This window comes from Seriola dumerili, unplaced genomic scaffold (genome assembly GCF_002260705.1).
Source record: "Seriola dumerili isolate Sdu_G_001 unplaced genomic scaffold, Sdu_1.0 BDQW01000056.1, whole genome shotgun sequence".
Classification (NCBI taxonomy): domain Eukaryota; kingdom Metazoa; phylum Chordata; class Actinopteri; order Carangiformes; family Carangidae; genus Seriola; species Seriola dumerili.
In genome coordinates, this window is record NW_019174311.1 from 8,710,346 (window position 1) to 8,719,366 (window position 9,021).

General features: G+C 38.8%; 1 long non-coding RNA gene across 3 annotated transcripts; it reads left to right on the forward strand.

The window, feature by feature from the left end:
- The first annotated feature begins 3,519 nt into the window (after positions 1 to 3,519).
- LOC111219152 lies at positions 3,520 to 9,004 on the forward strand. 3 transcript variants are annotated; one of them, XR_002665008.1, is made up of 6 exons: positions 3,520 to 3,688; positions 3,908 to 3,974; positions 4,441 to 4,472; positions 8,253 to 8,478; positions 8,667 to 8,733; positions 8,969 to 9,004. It is a non-coding gene; the product is annotated as an uncharacterized LOC111219152 (long non-coding RNA). The 3 variants fall into 3 exon arrangements; XR_002665009.1 differs by lacking the exon at positions 4,441 to 4,472; XR_002665010.1 differs by lacking the exons at positions 3,908 to 3,974; positions 4,441 to 4,472.
- The last annotated feature ends 17 nt before the right edge of the window (positions 9,005 to 9,021 follow it).

A 9,021-nucleotide genomic window follows, 5' to 3' on the forward strand; every position in this document is an offset into this window, starting at 1 on the left:
TCTGTGAGTGATTCAGTGAGCTGGTTTTCTAGAATTCCATACTGAAATTTACTCATTGTCATAGGGTTGGGTGATGTTTATCGAATTGGCATATGAGACATGTTCTAGAGTAAAAATTGTGATGGATCAATGACATTGTTGATGACTTTTTTTCACATTTTAAGCGCACAAAATGAAATGGTGTTCAGTAGTCATATGTTGCAAATAAATGGCATTGACGATCTGTGTTGCTAAAAAGATACCACTTTGCCGTCTGCATGGTTTGATGTTTTGTCCTGATGAGAAGAAGAGCCAAGAGAGCATTGAATAGAAGTGGTAGTTTAGGATTTGTGGCTAATGTAATTTGTGCAAGAGATGTGACAGACGACGAAATTCTTCCAACCATTTTGTGTATTTCCCATCTGTGGGAAATGCTAGAACCAGCCATCAATGTGCAAACTGGACTCATAAAACATGCTAGCTACACCAAACCAACGAACAACATCATAATGACAGTGTACTGGTGGCGTAACTTGTTACATAGGGAAAAGAAACGATTTGTTTTATAACACAGAGAAAAAGAATCTTTTAGGCAAAGACTACAGACATTTGACAAACGTATGAGCTGCCAAGTCAGATATTTATCTGGAAGACCACTGTCCCAAAGTTGATACACGACAACAGACGCAAAACGTTTCAGGAGTGCCAGATGATGTGGAAATTTGGGCCCTGTCATGTGGTCAGCTGCCGCACTGATACCTCACAATTCAGTGACCACACATCATATTGTCCAGCAAAGAATGGACACTGGAATTGAAATGCTTACAAACGAGCTTCATGCCAGAAAGTCACACAGCAGAGAACCTGTTTTAGTGGATCACTTACTGTAAGTAAACTGAATCAATAAAGAATTGAAGTGGCATGTCATCCTCATGGCCCATTTAACCTACAACATCCAGTGGTGTAACCTCATGAACTCGGTCAGTCCCTTCTACTTTTAGTCATATTTGGGGTCTCCAAGTCTTCCAAGGTTCTCAGCTGTGTGACTTTCTGGCATGAAGCTCGTTTGTAAAGCATTTCAATTCCAGTGTCCATTCTTTGCTGACAATGATGGTGTGGTCACTGACATGTGGAGGTATCATGCCTGCAACTGGACACATGACAGGGCCAAATATTCCACATCTCTGGCACTCCTGAAACGTTTGCTCTGTTGTCGTTGTATAACTTTGGGACAGTGGTCTTCAAGATAAATATCCTGACTTGGCAGCTCATACTGTTTGTCAAATGTCTGTAGCATGGCCTAAAAGTATTCTTTTCCTCTGTGTTTAAAAACAAATCGTTTCTTTTCCTATGTAACAAGTTACAGCACCAGTACCGCTTCCATTATGATGCTTGTTCGTTGGTTGTGTAGCTAGAATGTTTTATAGGCCAGTTTTGCACATGATGGCTTGTCTAGCAAATATTCGCACAGGAGGGAATACACAAATGGTTGTGAAGATTCGTCCGTCTGTCCATCTCTTAGCACAAATTACATTACCACAAATCGCTAAAACCCACTTCATTAATGTCTCTTGGCTCTTCTTCTCATCAGGACAAAATCCAAACACTGCCAAGACGGCAAAGTGGTAATCTTTTTTAGCAACCAAGATCGTCATGCCATTATTGGCAACATATGAATACTGAAACCATTTCATTGTGGGCTTTAAAAATGTGAAAAAAAAGTCATCACAATGTCATTGTCCATGCACAATTTTTACTCTAAACATGTCCATATGCCAATTCGAATAAACATCACCCAAACCCTAGTGACAATGAGAAGATTTCAAGTATGGAAATGTAGAAAACCAGCTCACTGATCATCAAGAGAACTGGAGTGATTTTTATGAAAGTCTTTTTGTTCATATAATTGGACTAAGTGTGTAAAAAGTGTTAATAAAGCAACAGGTGCTTGATAATCCTGTAGCTGTGTTTCTAAGCCACTCTTGTGTAAAGGCTTTGAATGTATGCTCTTCATAAGGTTGAAAGTTTCCACAAGATTTTACATCAATGTAATGCTTGGACTCACTGGTCCTATGGTAGAACCTTTTTTGTATTCAAATTCTGAATCTTTTTTAATAACTTCACCTTTATTGTGTAGGTTTTGCCACCAGACTAGGTCACCAAAAGTTGAACCTTCAAGATGAAGGTGTATTTATACTACAGTTAGTTTTAACAGCCCAAAAATGACTACAAAAAACAAAACTATCACAAAGACACACAAAGCTAACTCAAAGAGACGTAAAAATGACCACAAAAAGAGAAAAAACAGATTTGTTGACTCTTGTCTGACTGGTTGGTCCCACCTGCAGAAGCAGTCAAACATGATGAAGCAGGAAGTTAACAGGACTGGCACCAGCTCTCTGTTTCTGTTGCCCAGCCCTGTCTTCAACATTCACTGGTACATTGTTGTTTACTACCCAACTGCTGCTTTCACTTTCATTTGTGTTTTTTTGAATTAGTATTAGTAGTAGTAATAAGTAGGCACAGTAAATTTTTAACTTTAGGATTCTTTGTAGTTTTGTTTGTGTGCTCACCTACTCTCTCTTGTGCACTCTCTCAGAAATTCAAACAAGCTCTATCGGAAGAAGTAAAAGTCACACAAGTACCAAAAATAAATTCCAAACAATTAATTATGTATGATATCTCACTCACTGACTTCTATCAAGGTTGGGGCTCCTAATGTTTAACTCTGTGGTGTATGTTTTTCTTCCACTTTACACACTGATGAGGTGTAAAGACCACAACTTTGCTCCCCAAACGGCACGATGGTATATAATAGTCAAATGGATACCTGTGCAGAATGCAAAAGAGTACATCCCGATACTTCATATCTTAGAGTGATGTCAGCAAAATGCAAATACAACCCTGCCTCCTAAAAGATACCGTCACATGATCTGCTTTAGCTAATAGGATTTATTGGAAACTTAAAGCTACCTGATATTTTTTATGAACAATATGATTATTTATATTGAATGTATCTGCATAACAACTTCCTAGTCATGTTGAACATATCTATGAAATATTTAAATATTTAATTTGGTTTGTCCTTTTTGGCAACTATAGCACAGAATGAAAACTCTAGTCCCTGGAAATTCTTATCGTTGGTGAAGAAAGAGCTCTGGAGTCCAGGATGTCTTATGCTGAGGATGTTTATTGAAACTTGAGAAAGAAGGATTCATCAATACAGGTTTCTGTGCATGATGTCACCTCAATTGTGAAGCAGGAACCCCTGAGGATAGTTTCTATACACTTAGAGATAACTATAGATAGCTTACATTACATAATTGGTCAAATATCTAAAAGAAGAGGGAGAAGAGGGATGTGTGAATACACTATTGGTTCATTAACCATAAACAAGGAACATGACTATATACGCCCAAATGCTGATTCTCAGAATACCCAGCCACTTGTTCCTGACCATCTATGGTCTGCTGTTATCAGCCCTGGCACCAGTATTATCAGCAGAAAACATAGCTGCGTCTGGAGGAGCCGCCTGACTGTCTCAAGGCTTATAAGATTTAATGCAGTAGCTGTGGCACAGAGACCTAGGGCTTCACACTGACCTGAGTCTGTTATTCCTTAGGTGGACAAGAGAAAATTACCTCACAGTACCCACTGTCAAACTGGTTTGATTTCAGAGAGACAGCAGACCTGACATCCCTATCCACTGGTAAGATTGCAGAAAAGTATGGACTTTAATGACTTGATTAAGTGAACGTGTTCTGCATAAATAATATCACATCGTCAGCATAAGGATATATTTAAAGGATATATTCCTTGTAAGAGACCTTCATGACTCTTGAAAACATCTCTATCCAGACTGATTTCAATGTAATTGGTGGGGATTTAAATTCATATTCCTCTTTCTTTGTAAAAATGCATTCTACAGTTCATCTGAAGATAATGAATCTCCACTGGTCTGTTTCCTGAAGTAGTAGCACTAAACTAGAAGTCAGGTGAGGCATCATGCTGCCGCTGGACCACATGACAGGGCCAAATATTCAACATCATCTGGCACTCCTGAAACGTTTGTTCTGTTGTCATTGTATAATTTTCTGAAAACAGTCTTCAAGAAAAAATTCTGACCTGGCAGCTCATACTGTTTGTCAAATATCTGTAGCATGACCTAAAGAATATTCTTTTATACCATATTAACATAAATCCTTTCTTTTGTTAGGTAACATGTCACAGCACCAGTACATTGCTTCCATCTTTCATTATGATGTTTATTCGTTGGTTGGTGGTAGCTAGCTGTTTTATAGGGCCAGTTGCATGTGATGGCTGTCTAGCATATTCCATGGGATGTGGTGTACGCAAATGGTAGTGAAAAAATTGTCTTCTCTCCATCTCTTGCACAGATTACATTACCACAAATCCTAAACACCACTTCATTAATGTCTCTTGGCTCTCCTCTCTCATCAGGAAAAAATCCAAACTACTGCCAGACGAGCAAGGTGGTATCTTTTTTGGCAACAGATTGTCAATGTCATTATTAAAACCTGTTACTCATAAAAAGTAATCACATTGTCATTGTCCATCACAATGTTTTACTGTAATCATGGTAATATGCTAACTTGATAAACATCGCCCAACCCTAATGACAATGAGGAAGATTTCAGTATGGAATGTAGAAAAACTAGCTCACTGATCACTCAAGAGAATCGGGAGTGATTTTTCTTCAAAGTCTTGTGGTTGATAAATAGACTAGGTGTGTTCAAATTTTGTTTTAATAAGCATCAGGGGCTTAATAATCAAATGGCTGTGTTTCTAAGTCGCTCTTGTGTAGCTTTGAGTGTATGCTTGCCAGAACATTTTCATAGTCTTATCCTAAATCTGTTTTATTTTTATAACCCTAACCCTTAAGTGAGTGTTCAAAACCCTCCGGACTTCACATAACCAACAGGAAAAATAAGAATATCACATAGCACAACTTTAATGTCTGCTGTTGAAAATCTAATTTAGAAGCAGGTGTCAGAAGTTATACAACAGAAAATGAAACTAGTAGAACAACAACACAGGCACAGGTTGGTTCTTTGAAATGGGCATTTATATCTATGGCATGTCTTGTTTTTCTGATGTGTCCACACCTTCATCATGCCTCAGTGATCCCGTAAGAACTATGTTCCCGAGTGAACATAACAAAGGCACATCAACATCTTGTACAGTACACAGCATGGAAACACAAAATGAGGATGAAAAGAGGCTCATAAGTCCTCGGAAAGTCCTTAGACTTTATTAAACATTTAAACACTGCAGACTGGTAGTGGGTCGTGCCCCCCTTGGTGAGAATCACTGCTCTAAGCACACTGCCCTTCGCATGGATATGCCAGTCCATGTTAAGACCTCGCAAGAACAAACTCCATTGCATTAGACAGTGGTTGGATTTTTTCTTTGTCCCACTGAGAGAAACAAGACAATATAGTCTGTGTAGTCAACTAGAGGCTGGCTGGAAGAGATATAAAAATCAAAAAGATACAGAGCAAAAAGTTTAAATTTGCCAAAACCTCTTTCTTTATGGTGGAAAAACATTTTTGAGGTCAAACCATTTAGAAAAATAACACAGATGATGCTCAACACCTGATGCTTTCACGTTTTCAAATGTTGACATATATTTGTCCAAACAAAAGGGACCTTTGGCTAAGCAGGTTAGCGATGGAGGCAATGATAGTAGCAATATGCTTTCATACTCCATTCCCTTTTAGGGTTGCAGAGGGGCTTGAGCCAATCCCATTTCCCAGCTAACACTGGGCAACGACAGGGTACACCCAGGACAGGTCGGCAGTCGATCACAGGGTCGACATATAGAGACAAGCAACCATTCACTCTCACATTCACACCTACCAGCTATTTAGAGTCGCTGGTTAACCTAACCAACATGGAGGAGAATATGCCATACTAAAAAAATGCTGGAGCCCACAGCAAATAATGGGAACACCAAAGTTCATAATTAAAGGCCTCAAATTTGGTGATAGGCTTGTCAACAAGCATTCATTCATGGGAAGTTCCATGTGTAGAACTAGGTTCAGTAATGCCATGTTGTGGCATGTAGTCTAATTCACAGGCTGCAAAGGATTCAGTCTGTAAGGATGCTGTTTAACAGAAGCATCACTTACAACACAACATTGTCATGCTCAAGGATATTGCTGCATGTGCACACATCACAAAAGGTGGCAGTATGTTTGTGAACCACCTCAATGTTGTCAAAATACTCTGGGGAGTCCAGATAGGAATGGTGGACATCAAAGCTGGCCAGCATTTTAGAATCGGGTAATCTGCAAAGAGAAATGCCCTAATTACAATGTCAGTCCTTCCCAGCTACTGAGGTTGGACTTTTCAGCACAGCAACAAGTTTCACATCCAAGAGCATAGCCTGGTTCCTTTCACAGTAGGGTTTGTATAGATTCACACACTTTACGTTTCCAGTGTGAGGTGTTGACTGAGTATTCACAGTCATCAACCCCAATCCTTCATGCTGTCATAGTCTTCCCCAAAGTTCTGCTTTGTCAGTTAATATGCCCAGTAGTGACCCAAAATTACACACAAAGTCTGACTTTGCCTGCCTTGACCCAAGTATAATGCAGGCTAAGCTGTAGAGTCGTCCACTCTGGAAGAATACAGAATAAGAACACAAAATTACATACAAAGTCTAAAAGGTTAGTAGACAGAGTCTTGTCTTGTCTTGTCTTGTCCTAATATCAGTTCTTCTGCGCTGAAACTAGCATTAGGATGTAAAAATGCAGGTAGATTTTTCCAGTTAGGCTAACCAACTGTCTGGACTCTGAGTACTTTCTTTTTCATGGCACCACAACAATAATAACATATGTACAATAATCACAAATGTAGGGCTACAAACTACCCATGAAGCTCAGAATAAAAATTTTATCAAAGCCTAATTATCAGCAGAGTACTGCAGAGTATCCTTTATTACACTCCCTAACTAACCAAGGAGAGAACCAGAAACCTCAGTTCAGCAGCACATAGACACTATACTCACTTTATACTGAGCAGGAGGGAGAAACAGAGCTGCCCATAGCCACAGTTTTAAAACAGCACACCACTAAAACAATCAAACATAGGATTATAATCTGTACAACAAAGGGGGAAAAAACAAAACTACTCAGAATCTTATTGATCCCTGATGAGCACTGATATGTTACAACACTGGTTCAAGGAAAGCAACAGGAGTTTAATAAAACTGTGATGGCAAAACAAAACTCATTGCAATTAAAGTAAACAAAAATGAATGTGGCTTTGTGGCTTCACAACAAACCAATTACATGTTTTAATTTTGTGGTTGATTGGTTTATACATGCAGATTGAACAACCAAACCCTGTAGTAACCACAATACATGGTTACCTTATTTTCAGGGATGGACAGTAGCAAAGTACATTTACTTGAGCACTGTGCTCAAATACATTTTTTCTACTATCTGAATTTCACTTGAGTATTCCTTTTTTGGAAACTTTTACTTTTACTCCACCACCCTTAAAAGACAAATATTGTGCTTTTGACTCCACTACATTTCTATTAAGTAGTTGTTACTGTGAAGCAGAGCTTTTAGTCAGCTGAATGAATCTCATTTCATTTTCAAAAATTATGATAGGCCATACTCTGTTTGTCACAGGAGAAAAAAACAATCACAGCTATCAGTCATGCTGTGCTGCTGCATTTTTGACCAGCTCAGTTTGAACCTGGCAGTGGCCTAACGATGGCTACATCAGATAAAGATGACACTGATGATTCTTCATCAGGCCTTATTTGAAGTCCATGTTTTAAATGTTTGTTGTGTTTACCACGACCGAACTTCATCACTGCTGACAAAAATTTGCCATCCAACTTTAGAAAGCATGTAAACCGAAAATGAAGATTGCAACATGAGACCGTGATCGTCTGCCAGATGCTTTGCTCACTTAAAAATGAACATTGTTACTTCTTCCTTCCTTGGTGGCCGTTTTCCCACATTTGGAAATATGTTGGTAGTCCCTCATCTTCCACTATGTAGCCAAGCTACACAAATTGAGACAAAACAAATGACACAGTAGCTTGACAGTCTTTGTGTTCTTCAGTTCTTTGTGTGATATAATTTCCTGTCCATTGAAATGCTAATGTATTTAAGTTATTTTGGTCGATTTTCTGAAATCTTTTTGTGGTTCAATAAGTCACAATAGACCTTCACTATGAGTGTAGTGACCAAAGCTGGGTTTTCTTCAAACCCTGTGTGTTTTTTGTGCAGGTCTACCCGCATCAGCTAAACAACATCATACAATCATTTGTGTGATGATCCTGCATTAGCAACTACATGGCAGAACAAAGTCGAAAACGTCGGTGGGCAGAGACGACCTCTGACAGCATCAAAATGCCAAAGACAACATTGTCACTGGTGTTGCCCCCCGACAACGAGAAATGGGAAGCGAAGCACTTGTGTCACTACCTGCAAACCTGTCAAAAAACAGTTAAAGGTTGGTTTTCTGGTTTGGTAAATTACATCAATAGTTGTCCTCAGAGTTAGCCAGTTGAGAGCTGCTTTAACTCAGGTCATTCCTTATGCGTCTGTGTTGTGAAGCATGAAAGCTAATATCAAGGATACTTGTCATAATAAATACCATTTATTACAGGACTGTTATTAACTGTTTCCTCTTTTATACAGACAAAAAGATCACTGTTGCCATGTTGAAAAATCTCACAGATGCTAAGCAGAGAGAACTAGGCATGAGGTGAGTGGCTCCTCAGGTTGCAATGTCTAGAAAATTACAGTATAACAATTATATATGAGGAAGTATGTAAAAAGCAAATTCTTATGACATAGTAGTGTTAATTCTGTGAAACAATTGCTGCCTGTATCTCTTACCAAGTTTAACTAACCTCACTTTTCTCTCTCTTCAACTCACTGATTTTCTCTTTATTTTAAATCATTTTGTAACTTGGTGACCAACTGAAAATCCTGCACAGTATCACTGAAGAAAAGAGCAAAGAACAAGGCAAGGTAATGTACCCGATCAAAC